Below are 20,544 nucleotides of genomic sequence, written 5' to 3' on the forward strand. Positions count from 1 at the left end.
CAGGAATTCCTGTGTTAATTTACTTCTAAGCACTTCTTATTTCTTTTTTTGTTTTTTTGTTTTATTCACTTATTTGTTGAATTTTTTATTTTTTAACATAAAATTTATTTCATTTGTAATGATTTTTATTTTTTCCAATACAGCTGTTTTACAGTGTTCTGTCAATTTTCTACTGTACAGCAAAGTGACCCCATTACCACATACATGTATACCTTCTTTTTTCTCACATTATCATGCTCCATCATAAGTGACTAGACATAGTTCCCAAGCACTTTTTATTTCTTATATAAACTTGTTTTCATTGTTCTACTGATAGATTTTTTTCTACTTGTGAAAACTGAATGTTTTGAAATGGGACAGACTATATCATCAAGTCCCCCCTTTAAAATGAATGGAAATACCTTTTCATTTAATGACAGGATCTTCAGGAATGAATAAAAGTCATTAATTGAAGGCCAAGTATTATTTTATTTCTATATTTTGTAAAAACAAACCACCCATTTTATATCCTGCCCTTATCTTGGGCAATGTATTTTAGATACCTTTCTAAAGCAGTATATGTAACTCTATGTGTGACTTCTTTTTTTTTTTTTGCTGCCCCACAGCAAAAGAAGTTCCCGGGCCAGGGATCAGACCCAAGCCACAGTTATGACTCATGCCACAGCTGCAGCAATTCCAGATCCTTTTACCCCACTGTGCCAGGCCAGGGATCGAATCCATGTCCTGGTGCTGCAGAGACGCCACCGATCCCCTTGCGCCACAGCAGGAGCTTCTATATGTGAAAATTTTAAAGAAGATTTTTTTTATGTCTTGGTTAATGCAACTAAGATTTAAATATTATATCTTCTAAAATCTCCTTTTTAGTGTTAATTAATCTTGTGCATGCTTTCTTCTAGGCACTTTTCTTTCTTTCTTTCTTTCTTTTTTTGTCCTTTTGCTATTTCTTTGGGCTGCTCCCTCGGCATGTGGAGGTTCCCAGGCTAGGGGTCGAATCAGAGCTGTAGCCCCCGGCCTACGCCAGAGCCACAGCAACACAGGATCCGAGCCGTGTCTGCAGCCTACACCACAGTTCACGGCGACGCCGGATCTTTAACCCACTGAGCAAGGGCAGGGACCGAACCCGCAACCTCATAGCTCCCAGTCAGATTTGTTAACCACCGCGCCAACGACGAGAACTCCTCTTCTAGGCACTTTTCTTTTCTCTCTCTCTCTTTTTTTTTTTTTTTTTTGGTCTTTTTGCCTTTTCTAGGGCCGCTCCCTTGGCATATGGAGGTTCCCAGGCTAGGGGTCTAATCGGAGCTGTTGCTGCTGACCTACACCACAGCTCACGGCAACGCTGGATCCTTAACCCACTGAGCAAGGCCAGGGATTGAACCTGCAACCTCATGGTTCCTAGTTGGATTCATTAACCACTGAGTCATGACGGGAACTCCAGTAGGCATTTTTCAATATAATATAGTCCAGGGTTTCTGGGTTTATTATATGTATCTTATGACTTATAACTTAAAGAATATACAGAGGCTAGTAGTGTATGACTTGCTTCCAATCCATTTTAAAATTTTCCTCAAAGAAAATTTTATTTTTATATTTATGGGTGGAAAGTTATAGAATGCTGAGTTTTTCTGATGGTTGTGTGTTTAATGTTTTACTTTAAATCATGAAACCCAAACTAATATCAAGATTCTTCTCTGTAGATAAGCAAAAGAAGTTACAATGCATATTAAAGCTATGTACTTCCTCTATTACTGTTCTGACTCTGCAGTCCATTTCTATTCTTAGAGTAAGTAAAACAATGGGTCTTAGTGTGATAAAACCACATTGTAAAGCTGTTTTGCTTCATGGCCCAGGAATTCTGGTTCATTTCCCTGCCTCCTCTGCTCGCTTAGCTCTTAAGAAAAATTCCTGCTTCTAAATAGTTTAATACTTCACTATGACTCCAAATACATAAAGAATAATCTTAAAATTTTTCTTTCTTTTGTTTTTTGTCTTTTCTAGGGCCACACTCATGGCACATGGAGGTTCCCAGGCTAGGGGTCTAATTGGAGCTGTTGTCACCGGCCTACGCCAGAGCCACAGCAATGCCAGACCTGAGCCGCGTCTGCAACCTACACCACAGCTCACGGCAACACCAGATCCTTAACCCACTGAGCAAGGCCAGGGATGGAACCCGAAACCTCATGGTTCCTAGCTGGTTTGTTAACCACTGAGCCACGACAGGAACTCCTTCATTCACTTTTAGCCATGGGACCATTCACTTTTTTCCCCAAACAAAATCTTACAATGAGCTGTTTTCTAGTGTAAACGTAATTTATTATGTCAAATTATAGCATTTCATTTGATGTAACTTTTAAGATGGAATTCTGGGGTACCAGATCTTGTTGATGATGAATATTGCATACACTGCTTATAAGAAATTATTATTCTTAGAGCAATTAGGATAGGTAACACCAATTAGCACTGCTTAACTAATTCTAATCTTTCACTTGTTGGTTTTGAATTAAGAAAGAGCATTTGGGGTTCCTTGCAATGTATGATTTAAAAAAGAAGAAGTAGGAGGAGGGAGAGGCATGGAATGAAGAAGAATATTCAGGAGACATATAAATATTTGTAAGACTGACTCTGCAGAGGTAAAAGACCTTGAAGTATGTGAAAGCTAAACACAAAATTAAAAAAAAAAAAATTCTTGTTCTTCCTCTTCTGACTTTTCTGTCAAATTGCTGAAGTGTAGAAAACATTAGGAATTTGGGACTGGGGGATAGGTGAATACTTCCCACTTTGCTGGCACCATGTCAGCCATGAATAAAGTTCTCAAGCATTACAGAATGGCAAATTCCCTAAGTACTCTCATGTACCCTTCACTGTGTCACATGAACCCTGTGACTGGCATGTAGCTGTAATTATCCTCCCATTGTACAAATGTGGAAACTTAGAGAAGTTAAAGCACTTTCCCAAGGTGACATAGCTTAGTTAGTGGTAGAGACAGGTCTTGAACCCAGATCTGCTGACTGCAGGATGCATTGTTAACATCTGCCTGGAATGCTAAATGCCTTAGCACTATGGTGTTTTCAAGGAAAAAAAAAAAAAATCTCAGCCAAAAAATGGTCCTGGAATAAATAGAATAGGATCAGCTACTCTCTTAGAGGCAGCACTCAATCATGAGAGACTAAGCAAAAGTCTTCCTTAGAAGCCTTGAAAAATATAAAATAAGCTTGTATGTTTTGTAATAAACAGTTTACTCTCAATGGAAGTCTAGAGAATAATTTTATAATAAGTCCCACATGAAATCACTTGAAACTTTAAAGACCTGGCCTAAACTAGTGAACAGACTGTCTCATTAAATGGTAGAAATCAGATTTTTCTTGAAAAGTAAAAATTAGTCATTGGTTGTTAAAATCAGCATTAAATGAAAAAAATTTTTTTTCACCTTTTCTATGGCCGAACTCGTGGCATATAGAGGTTCTCAGGCTAGGGGTCTAATCAGAGCTGTAGCCACTGGCCTACACCACAGCCACAGCAACTCGGGATCCAAGCAACGTCTTCGACCTACACCACAGCTCACAGCAATGCCGGATCCTTAACCCATTGAGCAAGACCAGGAATCGAACCCGCAATCTCATGGTTCCTAGTTGGATTTGTTTCTGCTGCGCCACGACAAGAACGTCCTGATTGTTTTTTTTAAAGAGTGGAATTGTAAGGTGCTTGTGTTTTACTCAACTATGTATTATAACTCACTTGTCATTTCTTAACATTTAACAGCCAATGAGGAAGTGGCAACAGTGAGAAAGCAGTATGAGATGTTGATTTGTCACAGGAAAATTCACAAAGCACAAATCTACATGTGGATATTCCCAAGTGTTATCTGTGAAATTAGGCCAAATTCTTTCTGAGGATTCGTATCTATAGAAGGCAAATTCCAGTGATCAAGGATTTGACAGCAAAAAGGGGAAAGGTTGGATCATGTTTTACTTTGTATTTCAAGCGAGATCTATTCTTTCCTTATTTGTTGTTAACTCCCACTTGAAATCCTGGCCTCAACACTTCTTTGGTTTGTACTTTCTCTTCTAGTTTCTGTGGACATGGTGCTTGTAAAATAATATACAAACTTGTCTGCGCACTTTCATATTGGTAAGCATATAAGGTATTGGGATGATTTTCAGATCGAAATCTTACAGTGCTTGAGAACTGCCTCCATTATAACCCTGTTTCTTTGCTAAAAGCGGCAGTTTCTCTTAGGAAGTAGCTTCTTGCATTCGGGATGTTCAGTCATTAGGTAAAATAACTGCTTTGGTCTTGTTTCTCCTTTTTTTTTTGTAGAATACATGGAAGTATCTGTTCTGGGTTAACTCAATTGTAGAGCTCAATGGATATTGAAATATACGATTGTTTTTACATGATAGGATCAACTCATAAATTAGATTTTGTTTCCATAGTTCAAGTATACAAATAGTTGGAATGACATTTAAAGCCATGTACCGGAGATTCCCGTGTGGCCCAGCTAGGTTAAGGATCCGGCATTGTCACTGCACTGGCTTGGGCTCGGGCTTCCGCATGCCATGAGCATGGCCAAAAAAAATTAAAAATTAAAAAAAATAAAGCATATACAAGTGTTGATCTAATCAAGACATAACTGGTTCCCTATGCTGGCATTTAATATTTCCCAAATTCATATATCTTTCATGTGGCCCTAAAATTACCATGAAAGTATGTAATAAAATCTATTTGTGCTTATTCAAATCACGAAGATGAGGCATTTTAGAAAGGCAGAGTGGGGCAGTGGAAAATGCTCTTATCAGACAGATATGTGTGAAGCCAAGCCTCATACCTACGAGTTATGTAATTTTGGTCAAGTAACTTCACTTCCCCATGCTTCCGTGTTCTCCTCTGATAAAACAGGGAGTAATAACTATCTTGCACATTATTATGAAGGTTTGAGAATATGTTTTTAAAGTGTCCAGCTAGCTCAATATCCATCACTTGACAGGGATTCCTCAGATTGGTTCTGCTGATTCTGGTCTTGAGAAGTAAACACTTAGACTATGATTTTAAAAATATTTAACTTTTATAGAAGGTAGACAGTTTAAACTTTCAGAGTAGATATGAAAGCAAAGAAATATTAGCAATGCATTGGGAGAAAAAGTCTGGTTATAAGCATAAAACTAGAGCAGGCATTAGTAACATCTGACAGGACTTTGAAAGATGGAGTATCAGTCAGGCTCTAGTCAGGAAAACAGAACTGAGATATTTTATTTTATTTTTTAACGTTTTTTGCTTTTTAGGGCCAACCTCCAGCATATGGAGGTTCCCAGGCTAGACCAATTGGAGCTACAGCTGCCAGCCTACACCATAGCCACAGCAACGTAGGATCCAAGCCACATCTTTGACCTACACCACAGCTCATGGCAACGCTGGAACCTTAACCCACTGAGCAAGGCCAGGGATCGAACCCACGTCCTCATGGATACTAGTCTGGTTTGTTAACCACTGAGCCACAACAGGAGCTCCTAACAGAGGGAATTTAATGTGGTGAACTAGTCGAAAAAGTGATGGGAGAGCTGAGAAGGCAATGAAGGTCAGTGAGGCAACACTGAGTTTACCAATGGCAGGAAACTGCTATTGCTCCCACAGCCAGAGGGACAGAGGGAGGAAGTGGTGGGATGAGGGCTGAGGAAGCCTGAGGGGAAATGTTGGAGACAAAGCCCTGCCTGAGATGTCACTCTGAGCAGAGAAGTATCCTGGTTTTCCTACTTCTCACCCTTCAATCTCCAGTCATTATCTCCTCAGTGGTCCATCCTAATAGAAACCAGTTGTCAAAGAGCCTGGGAAATGTAGTCTGCAGGGGTCAAGGTCCCATGACACAAAGCAAAACAGGAGAAGGGCAGGGAATGGATCTGAGGACAAATAGACAGCTGGCCAGCACTGGGTCATTCACAATTATTTTCTGAAGGATTGTTTGCATGGCCTGGGAGAGAACTGCAAGGCAGATAGTCTACTGCTTTCACATTTTTTTTTTCCTCACCATCAGTACCCTCCCTCCCTGGATGTGACATAGGGCAGGTCTAAGGTAGTGAAAACAAAAACTCCAGAAGGAGGCTCATAGATACTGCAAGTCACACCCAGAGCAGAAGCCTTGGCAGGAAAAAAGAAAGGCAAGTAGGGCTTATTAGTCCGAGTGGAAAAAATAGATTCTTTGTTGGCAACAGATCAAAAATCAACGTTAGTAGAATAATCTGCAACAGACTAGAGCTCATGGTAGCTCACACCAGATGGTGAGAGGAGAATATATTTTGAGAATGAAGCCAACAGGATTTAGTGATAAATTTAAGTGTGAAGGGAAAAAGAGTGAAGGACGATGCCCAAGTTATTCTGAGCAACCAGGAGGATAAAGTCACCATTTATCAAGGTAAGCAAACTGTGAGGGGAGAAAGTTTAGAGAGGATAATAAGAGTTGGGTTTTTTGGGGTGGTTTTTGTCTTTTTAGGGCCATATCCACAGCATATGGAAGTTCCCAGTCTAGGGGTTGAATTGGAGCAGTAGCTGCTGGCCCAAGCCACAGCCACAGCAATGCTAGATATGAGCTGCACCTGCAACTTACACCAGAGCTCACGGCAACACCAGATCCTTAACCAATGAGTGAGGTCAGGGATCGAACACAAGTTCTCATGGCTACTAGTTGGGTTCATGAACCACTGAGCCATGATGGGAACTCTCGAAGGCTCTTTTTTTTTCTCCTGTGATTCTAAGAAAGCTGGCAGCCAAGATTTACCCATTCTCTGTCCCCAATTATTCCCCCAACCCCAAGAGATTGGTATATTACTCTTTAGGGTAATTGGCTAGTTCAAGAGAATAGCCCTGTAGATACCAAAAATTACAGATTTCTCATAGGTATAGGTGAGTCCACAGTCACTGCAAAGTAATTCCTCACAAATCCCCATGCTCTGACCAGGCATACTTCCATATGTTGTTAATTCAACACATTATACATGAATGGACAGTCAAAGGTCAGCAGGCTTACCCTAGACACAACATTAGGCCCTGGGAGAGACTCAAGGCCAGGAGATCACACCTGCTCATCAGTCTCAGAGTTCAGGCAAGAATTATTCTGGATTTGTCTCTGATACCTGGTAAACATTTTTTCAAAAACATTTAAAGTACATTCATGTTTATAGCAGCATTATTCACAAAAGCTAGAACATGGAAGGAAGCCAGTGTCCATCAGTGGGAATGGATAAGCAAAATATGATACAAACATGCAATGGACCATTGTTCAGCCTTAAAACAGAAGGAAATGCTGATGTATACTATAATATGGATAGGACATCATGTTAAGTGAAATAAACCAGTCACAAAATACACATACTGTATGGCTGCATTGAAACAACGTACTTGGACTAGTCAAAATCATAAAGACAAAAAGTACAATGGTGGTTGTCAGGCACTAGGGGGAGAGGAGAATGGGAATTAGGATTTAATGGGTGCAGAGTTTCAGTTTAACAAGATGAAAAGTGTTATGGGGATGGGCGGTAGTGATGGTTGCACAATGATGTGAATGTATTTAATTCTACTGAACTGTGGACTTAAAAAGGGCTAAGATGGTTTAAAAAAAAATTGGGAGAAAAGAAAGCATTGGAGGAATTTCCTTGTGACTCAGTGGGTTAAGGATCCAGCATTGTTAATGCAGTGGCTCAGGTTGCTGCTGTGGCGTGGGTTTGATCCCTGGCCTAGGAATATCCACATGCCATGGGTACAGCCAACAAACAAAAACACTTCAAACTTCTGAAGAAGAGCCAAGAGTAATTACTATAAGGGCAGATGTTCTCCAAATTGCCCTTGACCAATAATTGACCAAAAAAAAAAAAAAAAAAAAAAAAAAAAAGAGCCAGGCACCAAAATTGGCACAAATGGATAAAAGGCATAGAAGCAAAATCAGAATAGTATTAGAGGCACCTCAAATGGAATGCTAAAACACTGTTCTAACAACAATGACCAAGTGTAATTTTTATTATTAAACAAATACATTTAGGAGTTCCCATCGTGGCACAGCGGATATGAATCCGACTAGGAACCATGAGGATGAGGGTTCGATCCCTGGCCTTGCTCAGTGGGTTAAGGATCCGGCATTGCCATGAGCTCTGGTGTAGGTCACAGACTCAGCTCTGATCTGGCGTTGCTGTGGCTCTGGTGCAGCTGGCAGCTACAGCTCTGATTGGACCCCTAGTCTGGGAACCTCCATATGCCGTGGATTCGGCCCTAAAAGGACAAAAGACAAAAACAAACAAACAAGCAAAAAAAGGAATACATTTATTTCAGTCATGCTCAGTTTAATAAGCAATGTTTCACTTGTGATCCATTTAAACCAGGCAGTATCTGTGAAGAGAATAACAAAGGAGGATATTGGAGGTCACAGCTGCCAATGACCTATTGTAATAATGAAATCATCGTTTCAAATTAACAGCATAATCACTGCTTTATACTCTATTGTCTCATGTAAACAATACCATATTTAGTGGGAAAAAAATTAACAAAAGCTGTCAATGATTTAAGAGAACTCTCCAGAAAGAATATTGATAATGTTGATAAAACCCACAGTTGGACATAGCCATTTAGCCAATACTGAATGCATATATTTATACATATAATGTACATATATATATATATTTTTTTTTTTTTTTTGTCTTTTGTCTTTTGTCTGTTGTTGTTGTTGTTGCTATTTCTTGGGCCGCTCCCACAGCAACGCGGGATCCGAGCTGCGTCTGCAACCTACACCACAGCTCACGGCAAGGCCGGATCGTTCACCCACTGAGCAAGGGCAGGGACCAAACCCGCAACCTCATGGTTCCTAGTCGGATTCGTTAACCACTGCACCACGACGGGAACTCCTAATGTATATTTTTGTTCTCAATTTTAGTCAAAAATTCTCAGTAAAAGAGGCATTGTCTTTAGTTTCAATTCTTAAATCCTCAAGAATACATAGGGAGTATGTCTGAGAGATAGCAGATATGTATTTATTTATTTATTTATTTATTTTTGTCTTGTCTTTTTTTTAGGGCCACACTTGTGGCATATGAAGGTTCCCAGGCTAGGGGTCCAATCCAAGCTGTAGCCACCGGCCTACACCGGAGCCACAGCAACTCAGGATCTGAGCTGCTGGGGTGTAGGTCACCAAAGACCTACACCCCAGCTCAGGGCAATTAACCCACTGAGCAAGCCAGGGATAGAACCTAGGTCCTCATGGATGCTAGTCGGGTTCATTAACTGCTGAGCCATGACAGGAACTCCTGCAATTATTTATATTGGTTGACAGCTTAAGGAATGAAAAACTAAATACTGTGATGACAAGCTATAACAATATTTCTCTCTCTCTCTCTTTTTTGCTTTTTAGGGCTGCACAGTTGGCATATGGAAGTTCCCAGGTTAGAGGTTGAATCGGAGCTGCTGCTGCTGGCCCCTGCCACAGCCACAGCACTGCAGGATCTGATTTGTGTCTATGACCTTCACCACAGCTCGCAGCAATGCCAGACCCTTAACACAATGAGTGAGGCCAGGGATTGAAGCCGCATCCTCATGGATATTAGTCGGGCTTATTACTGCTGAGCCACAAGAGGAACTACCTATTTTCTTTTTCTTAATATGACTATATAGTTTATGCTTTGCTGACAAGCTCACACATTAAATTTTTTTTTCTGGAGTTCCCGTCGTGGCGCAGTGGTTAACGAATCCGACTAGGAACCATGAAGTTGCGGGTTCGGTCCCTGTGCTTGCTCAGTGGGTTAACGATCTGGCGTTGCCGTGAGCTGTGGTGTAGGTTGCAGACACAGCTCGGATCCCGAGTTGCTGTGGCTCTGGCGTAGGCCGGTGGCTACAGCTCCAATTCGACCCCTAGCCTGGGAACCTCCATATGCCGCGGGAGCGGCCCAAGAAATAGCAAAAAGACAAAAAAAAAAAAAAAAAAAAGTGAATAAAATTGTGTTCTATCTAAAAAAAAAAAAAAAAAATTTCTGTGTATTCAGATGTATAATAAGAAGCAGCTTTGGCTTGGACACCAAAAAAGATAAAAAGGGCAGATACTGCAAAATGAAATAAAAATCAGGAGTTCCCGTCGTGGCGCAGTGGTTAACGAATCTGACTAGGAACCATGAAGTTGCGGGTTCGGTCCCTGCTCTTGCTCAGTGGGTTAACGATCTGGGCGTTGCCCGTGAGCTGTGGTGTAGGTTGCAGACGCGGCTCGGATCCCGCGTTGCTGTGGCTCTGGCGTAGGCTGGTGGCTACAGCTCTGATTTGACCCCTAGCCTGGGAACCTCCATATGCCGCGGGAGCGGCCCAAGAAATAGCAACAACAACAACAAAAAGACAAAAAAGACAAAAAAGACAAAAAAAAAAAAAAAAAAAAAAGAAATAAAAATCAAATCATAGATGTAGTTTGGGGGCTCCTCTGCACATGTGATAACCAAAGATTGAAGTAGATAAGCTCATCTATGTGTAGTGGTGGAGGAAAGAAGGACTTAAAACCGAGCTCTTAGGAGATTCACCATTTCATGTTCTGACCGAGGAGAAGCTTACAAAAGAGATTCACATGGAGCTTCTGGAAGTGTTCTGTCATGGAATCCAATGGAAGAGAGGGTTTCAAGAAAGAGGAAGTGGAGTTCCCGTTGTGGCACAGTGGTTAACGAATCCGACTAGGAACCATGAGGTTGAGGGTTCGATCCCTGCCCTTGTTCAGTGGGTTAAGGATCTGGCATTGCCATGAACTGTGGTGTAGGTTGCAGACGTGGCTTGGATCCCGCGTTGCTGTGGCTCTGGCATAGGCCGGCGGCTGCAGCTGCGATTAGACCCCTAGCCTGGGAACTTCCACATGCTGTGAGAGCGGCCCAAGAAATGGCAAAAAGACAAAAAAAAGAAAAAAAGAAAGAGGAAGTGTCAGCTTTGCCAGATGCTGAAAAGCCAAGTAAGATGACAGAAAAACACCTGACACCTGATTAGTTTCATTCGGTCACTGTTAGTCTCTGCAAGAACAGTGGAGTATTCAGGGACAATTCATTCTAGAGAAGGTTGAAGATAAATAAAGGAGCTGGGCAAGTGAGTCACTGATAGCAACCACTCCTTCTGAAAATGTGACAAGAAGAAGTCAGTGAGGGGTGGAGGGATGGTTTTCCTATTTGACTTTGCTCTGACAGTGTAATCCTTGACAGTGTGTCCCAGTGTGACTCAGAAGTCAGCCCTTATTCCGGAGTTGCAAGTACCATGCAGAGCCTGTTCAGATCCGTGCTATTTGATGAATCTGTGTTCTTGCAACAAGGGAGCTCCAAATGGCACCACGGTTCAATTACATTATGGCAGAAATTGCTATTTCCTCCTAATATCCTTCTACTAGAATTATTAGCCAGGCAATGGGCCTCCTAAAATAAAGACAATTCCCTAGTTTTCCTTGTAATTATATGTGGCCAGGAGAATAAGTCCTAATGCAGATAAGCAAGAGTATCCTACAGTAGGTTCAGGGAAACTTCCTTAAGGAACAGCTTACTTGAACACTTTTTTTTTGGTCTTTTTTTTAGGGCCACACCCGTGGCATATGGAGGTTCCCAGGCTAGGGGTATAATTGGAGCTTTTGTTGCTGGCCTATGCCAGAGCCACAGCAAGGCCAGATCCAGGCCATGTCTGCAACCTACACCACAGCTCACAGCAATGCCGATCCTTAACCCACTGAGTGAGGCCAGGGATGGAACCCGAAACCTCATCATTCCTAGTCAGATTCATTTCTGCTGCACCACGATGGGAACTTCTTACATGAACACTTTGACTCAATATGTCACTTTGTTCCCCCCCTGTTGGTTGAAATATGGAGATGATTGCTGGAGCTGAAGAGCCATCTTGGACCATGAGGCAACCTTGAGAATAGAGACCACAGTTGATAGAGTAAAAACTAGAAGAACCCAAAGTCTGAGTTGACTTCATAGAAGAGAGTTCCATGGAAGCACTAAACCATCTGTATCTGTATGTTAGTGAAAAGAGAGAGTAAGCACTTAGTTTAAGCTTCCGATATTTTGGGTTCTACTAATACCCTTAGCCAAATCTATTTCTAATTACTGTAGAAGGACAGCAGAAAAAAAAGTGCAGATCGTAAAAAAGTGACAAGTGATTATTGAAATGAAAACAGATTGAACATCATTGAAAAAAATTCTTCTTCTTTTTTTTTTTTTTTCTTTTTTGGGCCACACCTGTGACATATGGAGGTTCCCAGGCTAGGGGGTGGAATCAGAGCTACAGCGGCCGACCTACACCACAGCTGCAGCAACACCAGAACTGAGCCACACCTGCAATCTACACCACAACTCAGGGCAATGCCGGATCCTTAACCCACTGATCCAGGCCAGGGATCAAACCCATAATCTCATGGTTCCTAGTCAGATTCATTTCCTCTGTGCCACAACAGGAAGTCCCGATTCTATTTTTTTAACATTAAGGAAAATTGTAAAGTGTGCAAAAAAGACTGTTCTGGTTGCCTCTCTTTCTTGATTTAAAGGGCTAAGTCAAAGAAATTTTATATGAGAAAACTCACTTTTTTTTTTTTTGTCCTTTTAGGGCTGTACCTTTCTCACATGGAGGTCCCCAGGCTAGGGGTTGAATCAGAGCTGCAGCTGCAGGCCTACACCGCAGCCATAGCAATGCCAGATCCAAGCTGCATCTGCAACCTACACCACAGCTCAAGGCAATGCCGGATCCTTAACCCATTGAGCGGGACCAGGGATCAAACCCGTGTCCTCATGGATATTAGTCAGGTTTGTTATGGCTGAGCTACAATGGGAACTCCAGAAAATTCACTTTTGAACTATCAAATCTATTACAAAAGAGCCAATAAAAACATCACCATCTGTCATAATAGGGGACAGGATCTCCATTCTATTGTTCTTGGGAGATCATCATTATAAAACTACATATAATGGGCATATATTTTATTCCGCAATGCCAGGATAAAAGATATACCGCATTTTCTTATTTCCTAAATCAAATGAGATCTGTTCTAAGGTTGGAGAGAAAATGCAACCAATCATTTTTGGGACTCCCTTTTCTCTCTTGACAGGGTCCTGCAATAATCCTAGTAGGTCAAAATCAGGACTTTGGGTTGTCCCTTGTTCTCTGTGGTGGCCATCTTTGCCATCATTCTGTGAACTGCCAGAAGCTGCTATAGAGCCCTGGAGCCTACCACTTGGGCATGAAGATCAGGCAGGCTCAGAGATTCATCTTACAAGGGATCTTCCTACTGGCTTCAGACTGTGCCTCTCACTACCAATTTCCTGAGACAGTCATTGCACATCTACAGGGCTTGGTCTCTGCCACTCAGTGGTGGGTTCCTTGCCTTGTCTCCAACTGAAGAAAGCTAAAACTCTCCTAATGTTTGGAAATGTGATTTCTTTCTTGAATGTACATGACAAAAGTAGATGATAACCCCAGTTCACCTTTTCTTCTAATTATGCACAATGTTAAACTTCTGTAACTCAGAAAGGACAATAACCTTAGTTTTGAGCTTGTTGTCACACAAATATTCAAGAGACTAACAAGTAGAATTATTAATTTCATTTCTCTGATTTGATTTTCATTTATTTTTCTGGCTCCAGCTTACATGCTAACTGGCAGTGGAATTAGATCACTAACAGTTGTTTCTTCTCTCTATAAGTTGCCTGATATTGTCAATTCCATCTTCGGAATTCCGGCTTTGGTGAGTGTCTTTTTTTTCTTTTTCTATTTTTTTAAAAATCTTTTTAGGGCCTTACCCATGATATATGAACATTTCCAGGCTAGGGGTTGAATCAGAGCTTTAGCTGAGCCACAACGGGAATGCCACAACCAACAGTTTTGATAACCTTTTCTAATTGATTTGTTTGTGTGTTTATCATTTTTGGCCACCCTGCGGCATATGGCGTTCCCATGCCAGGGATCAGATCCAAGCCACAGTTGTGACCTGCGTCACAGCTGTGACAACGTTGGATCCTTTAACCCACCGTGCCGGGCTGGGATGGAACTTGTGTCCTAGCACTGCAGAGACACCAATGATCCTCTTGTGCCACAGCAGGAACTCCCAATTGACTTGTTTTATATTTGATAGAAAAAAAGTAGAAATCGAACATTAGAATTATAGGTAAATTCTGGGAGTTCCTGTCATGGTGTGGCTAGTGGATTAAGAATCCAACTGGAATCCATGAGGATGTGAGTTCAACCCCTGGCCTCACTCCGTGAGTTAAAGGATCTGGCATTGCTGTGGCATAGGCTGGCAGCTACAGCTCTGATTTGACCCCTAGACTGGGAACTTCCATATGCTGTGAGTGTGGCACCAAACAGCAAATAAAACAAAACAAAAACAAAAACAAAAACCCTAGAGAAATGTTTTAGTATGCACACATGTGCATGCACACACACACACACACACACACACACACACACACACACATGTTTATTTAACTTACATAAATTAAACACCCCCCCACCATTGGACTCCTTTGGAGGATATAAGGGAACCAACTCATTTCTTCTGAAAACGGTTCGCAATGTAAAAAGTCAAATATTCAACTTCTCGGAGTTCCCATCATGGTGCAGTGGAAATGAATCCGACTAGGAACCACAAGGTTGCGGGTTCGATTCCTGGCCTCGCTCAGTGGGTCAAGGATCTGGTGCTGCCATGAGCTGTAGTGTAGGTCACAAACGTGGCTCAGATCTGGCGTTGCTGTGGTTGTAGGCCGGTAACTGTAGCTCCTATTAGACCCCTAGCCTGGGAATCTCCATATGCTGTGGGTTAGGCTCTAAAAAGCAAAAAAAAAAAAAAAAAAAAAATTAACTCTCTTTCCTGTGTGAACTGTATTTCGGGGAAACTAAATTGTTGTTGAGGGAATGTTTTTCTCTAGAAAAATTCCAGCCAATAAACAAAAAAGAAATAATAGATTAGAATGTCACCATTTTTGCAAACCCCAAATCAAAGGATGAATCCAAGTAGTGATTATCAATGGTTGCTAACATCCCTAAAAAAGAGCCAACAAAATATTATGTTTCTCCTGATGGAAGTACACAATACTACTTAGGAAGTAGCTTTGCCAAAAAACTGAACCTGTATCAAACCAAGCCTCTAGAGCTAGCTACAAGTTTACAGGAAATACAAAGGCAAGAGAAACATGTTAGACCATACTAAGAGGAGGGAAGTGTAGAAAAGTCCAGATAACTGAAAATTTTATAGGCCTAAAGACATGGCTTTTTCAAAAAAAAAAAAAAAAAGGCAAAGAACAAAAAAGAAACAGGGAATTTTATTAGATGTAAAATAATCTCAATATGTTGAACTCACTTGGATTTTGATTCACATAAGCTATGTTAAATGATGACATTTATGAAATAATTGTAAATATGAACACCAGTGCCTAAATATTTGGCATTGTTGAAGAATTATTGTTAAAATCTTCAGGTGTGATAGTGGTATTGTTAATAAATTTTTGTAAAGAGCTATTTTATTTTAGAAATACATACGGAAATATTTATGAAGTGATAGGCCACGTGAGACTTGTTTCAAAATAATAAGGGTACGAGGTAAGATTGTGGATGAAACAAAGTTATCCATGTTGAAGTTAGATGATGATATTGGCTATAAAAGGATTTCATTGCATTATTACTCCTACTTTGTAAAGTGCTTGTCTTTTAAATATACATCTAGAAAAATTGAGATGATGAAAAGATACCATAAATGACATCTGCTTCAAAATAATCCAGTTGTGGGGGGAGGGGTAGAGTAGGTGGATTTACGGATAAAATAAGATCTATGACCATGAGTTGATATTGAAGCTGAGAGTTCTATTGCACTATTCTACTTTCATATGTGATGGACATTTTCCATAATAAATAGCATTTAAAGTAAAAAAAAAAATCACTATCACTCTGAGAAGTACTAGAAATTAAGCATGCATTTACAACACAATGTATTTACCTGGAAAGTCATAATTATAAGTATAGAGTAATTCACTTGTGAAGGAAAAATGCATTAGGAAACAATGTTGCCACAGAAGTCTTATTGAGGTACTGTCCCAGGGTATCATTTGGAATAGCCAGGCCCATAGCTCAGAGGTATAAAACAAAGCTTATCTGTCATAACAGGCAGATATGTTGTAACAAATCAGCCAAAAATCTCCCTGGCACAGAAGATTTCTAGCTCGAGAAGTGCTCTGGAATTCCTCAAGAACCAGATTAATAGAGAAGCCACTGTATCAAGTCTTTATTGCTATGCCAGAGGGAAAGGAGGCTCTGAAGTGCCTCACATTGGTGAGTAAAAAATCCAGTCTAGAAAGTCGCTTCTCACAGTTCATTTGCATAAAACAGTCATCTGGCCCTATTCTGCCACAGGGGCCAGGAGGTACAGTGCCATCAAAACTCCAGAAGAGAGAAGAACTAGAAATATTTACCAAAAAATTCTGACCCCCTTGGAGTTCCCATCATAACTCAGCAGTAATGAACCCAACTAGCATCCATGGTCTCAATGAGTGGGTTAAGGATGTTATTGCCCTGAGCTGTGGTGTAGGTCGCAAACGTGACTTGGATCCCACGTTGCTGTGGCTGTGGTATAGACCAGAAGCTGTAGCTCTGATTCGACCCCTAGCCCGGGAACCTCCATGTGCTGTGAGTGCAGCCCCAAAAAGCAAAAAAAAAAAAAAAAAAAAAAAAAAAGAATTCTGATCCGATTGACAAGAGAACGTGTGCATGATGCTGAAGTTGTACCAAACTTGAGCCCTGGGAATGACAGTACCTTGCCCCACCCCTAAGACAGTGTCCAGACAAAAGTCATCATCAATCTTTATGCGTTACTTCTCTCTTATGACTCACAGTCATGCAATACATTGTATGCAGAGATTGCATAATGAGTGTAAAGTAATTAGTTGGCTGAATTACAAATTCAGCAATACTTTTCAAAAGGAGTTATTCCATTTCCCCTTTTGGATCATTAAAGTAATATGTTCTCATTATAAAAAAAAAAAAACTTGGAAACTATGGAGCATTAGAAAGAAGAGAGAGAAATCACCCATAATGTTACCTTCCAAAGAGAGTCACAGCTAATGTTTTACTGGATTTCCTTCCAAGCCGTTTCTATGCATTTAAAAAAAATTAGCTCTAGCATTTCCATTGTGGCTCAAAGGGTTAAGAACCCAACTAGTATCCATGAGGATACAGGTTCAATCCCTGGCCTTGCTCAGTGGGTTAAAGATCCAGTGTTGCCCTGAGCTGTGGTTTAGGTGGCTCAGATCCCAAGTTGCTGTGGCTGTGGCGTAGGCTTGCAGCTGCAGCTCAGATTCCTCAGCCTGGGAACTTCCATATGCCCTGCCTGAAGCCCTAAAAAGCAAAAACAAACAAACTTGCTCTCATGGTCACCAAAACTATAACCATTTCTTACTTAGAGACATTGTTCCAAATAGCTGATCTAACCAGCACTAGACTAGCAGATAATTTCTTTAAAAAGGTGTTAGGGCTTTTCCTTGAAACACAGATATTTTAACATGGTGTTATAGCACTTTAAGTGCTAATGGTTAACTAAAAGATGCAGGTCACATTCTGTATTTTTGAGCAATGAATTCCTAGTTCTATCATTGCTTGTTAGTTTAAGACCAGCCATGAAACAAATGAATAATTGTAATAGCTTTATTTGCTACTGGTATTTTCTCCACCCAGTTTATTTATGAAAAGGGAACAGCTTTGGAAGTTATTACAATGGAATTTATGCATCTTAAAATCATAAAGACTCTGGAGTTCCCATCACGGCTCAGCAGTTAATGAACCCGACTAGTATCCATGAGGATGCGGGTTCGATCCCTGGCCTTGCTCACTGGGTTAAGGATCTGGCATTGCCATGAGCTGTGGTATAGGTTGCAGACTCCACTTGGATCCTGAGTTGCTATGGCTGTGGTGTAGGCCTAGCCTGGGAATCTCCATATGCCGTCAGTTCCTCCCTAAAAAGACAAACACCCCAAAAACAAAACAAACAAAGATCATAAAGATTCTAGTTACCTTTGAAAATAAAAACTGCTGATGATCCAAGTAATGACTAGGTGGCATAAAGAATACCTCAGCCAAATATTCTATAACTAGGATAATTTTCTCAAGTCTAGAAAACATTTAGTTATAAACTAGGATCTTTAGGTGAAAGATGATTTGTGGAATGTTTTAGTAATTATTACTCAAATTTTGCCAGAGACTCTTTTTCCTTAATATTTGATCTGATATTGCATTTTGTGTGTAGATTTCTTCTTCAGTTCAATAGACAAAGGAAATCTCAGAAAACTTAACTGACCAAGAATCTATACGAAGGTCTTGTAATTTTCTTATATCACAGCAATCTCTCAATTATTTATCTTAATAAGAGATAATGACATAGTCGATTGTGAACTTCTTATGGGCAAAAATAATAAATTATCTGTGTAGTCCTTACATCTCCCAGCACAAAGCAATGTATAGCGGAAACTCCCATAAACAAATAAATGTGATACAAAGTACAACTGCATTTACATGTGAAAGGTATTTGAGTTTTCCATAACTTGTTTATTTTCTTACTCATCTAAATCCTTGTTTTTTTATTTTTATTTTTATTTTTTTTGCCTTTTTGGCCATTTTTTTAGGGCCGCACCCGTGGCATATGGAGGTTCCCCCGCTAGGGGTCTAATCAGAGCTACAGCTGCTGGCCTACACCAGAGTCACGCCAGATCTGAGCCGCATCTACGACCTACACCACAGATGGCAATGCCAGATCCTTAACCTACTGAGGGAGGCCAAGGAAACCCACTGAGCGAGGCCAAGGATTGAACCTGCAACCTCATGGTTCCTAGTTGGATTCGTTTCCACTGTGCCACGATGGGAACTCCACTTGTTTACTGTTTTTGGCTGCACCTGTGGCATATGGAAGTTTCTGGGCCAGAGGTTGAACCTATGCCTCAGCAGCCACTGAACCACTGCAGAGACGATGCACGATCTTTACCCCTGCACCACAGCAGGAACTCCTAAATCTTTGTATTCTGAAATAGCTCCTTATAATTTCCAAAAGAGAAGTTACTGAATTAGGTCATGTGAACATTTCTTTATCCGATTTGACAAGTAACTTTCCAAATTTTGTTCTAAGTTACATCCCCAAGAAGATAGGAGTCCTCATTTCACTCTATCCCCACCAATGGAGTTTCTTCAGAATATAAACAACCTGGCCAATTAGATCCAAGGGAAATAATGTCTCTTTTGTCTTCTTTTCATTATTAATGAGTTTTAACATTAATAAAATATGCAGTAGGCATTTAAATTTCTTAATTTGTGAACTGACCATTCGTACATATACTTTTCCCACTTATCTGTTTAAGGCCTTATTACTTTCTATTTCTAGTCTTTGTCCTTACACTGTGCAACAGAATATTTTTACCTCAAATATGCACTTGTACACAGGCATCTCTGCTGTGTTTCTTCAAGGGTAGTGACCCCATTTCATTTATCTGGGAGCAACACTGGGCACAGTAGAGACAATGCATACTGGGCTTTGTGTAATTATTTTTAGGATTAAACAAGCTAAGCTAAACATAAACGAGATAACCTAAGCAAAGCATCTAACACACTGTCACATAGCAGATGCTCAATAAATTATTTTAATCAATCAAAAGAAGTTTCACCACTGAAGCAAAACCACACTATTTCAGCGCTGAGGAAAATCAAGATAAAATATCTTTGAAAGATCACAAATTATATTTGTCCAAGTTCAAGATTTGGGATTTGAACACTGATTCAAATTACATCTGACTGCGATACTCTTGAGATACTACAACTCTGACATTTTTAAAGACCAGTATGAATTCTGAGCTGGTTAAAATCTTTCGGTAAGTGGTGGATTCTTTTCCCCAGTCTGTAATGACACCCTGGCCCCAGACAGACGTCTCTTCTTCCATTTAAATTTATAGGAAACTTCTGGTGAAAATAGTAAAACACAAGCACAAATATGCATCACATGATTGACATTTGCTTCTCCAGATTAATTAGCTTTTGTTTTCAGACAGGAAGGCAGCTGTTCTCCGACCACTGCCAGAAAAGCAGAACTAAAACAACCAGAAGGAAAGCCTGAGCCCTTGGGAATGGCCAATCAGCTGGAGGGCCTGAGGCACTGCAGTGGGTTAGGAGCATTTTTTGCTGCCGGGGCGGAGGGGGAGCTGGTTGCAAAACCAGTATGAAGCAAAAAAAAAAAAAAAAAAAAGGTTTTCCGGGAGGACAGCAGCGCGGAGAACAGGCCGGGTGTGTCCGGTACAGGCCCGAGCTGCCCGAGCTCTGCGCCAGCCCTGTGAACGCGGAGGCTGGGGGCGGGGAAGCTGTGTCTAGGTCAGCGAAGGGCACAGGAAGCAGGCCACCGACACTGGTCGCTTCGGGATCCCTGCCCCGGGGCCTCTAGTGGGAAACCGAGTCGAGGACTACAGAAGATCCTCCGTCGTCCCCCTCACCCCAGAACCGCCTCAGGCATTTCCGGTAAGCAGCCCAGCGCCCAGGGATTTAGATCCCGCATCGCAGCGC

At 40.9% G+C, this 20,544-nt stretch overlaps 2 protein-coding genes across 4 annotated transcripts in view; one reads left to right on the plus strand and one right to left on the minus strand.

Moving 5' to 3' along the window:
* The window catches only part of SERINC5 (serine incorporator 5), a 203,092-nt gene that overhangs the window by 182,034 nt on the left and 514 nt on the right, over positions 1-20,544 (minus strand). The window lies entirely within an intron of this gene.
* ZFYVE16 (zinc finger FYVE-type containing 16) overlaps positions 20,234-20,544 on the plus strand; it is a 61,459-nt gene continuing 61,148 nt past the window's right edge. For all 3 annotated transcript variants that reach the window (XR_014838116.1, XM_021084493.2, XM_085013909.1), the window contains exon 1: positions 20,234-20,499. The gene's annotated coding sequence lies outside the window, so the exon portion shown is untranslated. The remainder of the gene's footprint in view (positions 20,500-20,544) is intronic.

This window comes from Sus scrofa, chromosome 2 (genome assembly GCF_054392235.1).
Source record: "Sus scrofa isolate SSC_HxYL_T2T_F1_AM1 chromosome 2, Sscrofa_HxYL_maternal_Yorkshire_Landrace_v2.0, whole genome shotgun sequence".
In the NCBI taxonomy this organism is placed as follows: Eukaryota; Metazoa; Chordata; class Mammalia; order Artiodactyla; family Suidae; genus Sus; species Sus scrofa.